The sequence below is a fragment of the Arachis ipaensis genome, chromosome B07, assembly GCF_000816755.2.
Source record: "Arachis ipaensis cultivar K30076 chromosome B07, Araip1.1, whole genome shotgun sequence".
Classification (NCBI taxonomy): Eukaryota; Viridiplantae; Streptophyta; class Magnoliopsida; order Fabales; family Fabaceae; genus Arachis; species Arachis ipaensis.
The window spans coordinates 118,164,473-118,164,748 of NC_029791.2; positions in this window are offsets into that span (position 1 = coordinate 118,164,473).

Consider the following 276-nt stretch of genomic DNA (forward strand, 5'->3'; position numbering starts at 1 on the left):
AATTATTAAAACTTAAATCTTAAACCTTTTTATTAAATCATAAATTATTAATTTAATTATTATTTTGATTAATAATCTCATAATTATTATTATTAATATACATTTAATTTATAAAAAATAAATTGATAAATATGTTTGTACTTATGGTTGTCTAGATTGATAAGTGTATTCAAGTTGTCTAGAATGATACAATATAAAAGGGTATTTAAAGGCGTTAAAAGAATTATAATAATAAAGACGTAATATTCAGATATACTAAATAATTCTAATGAATGC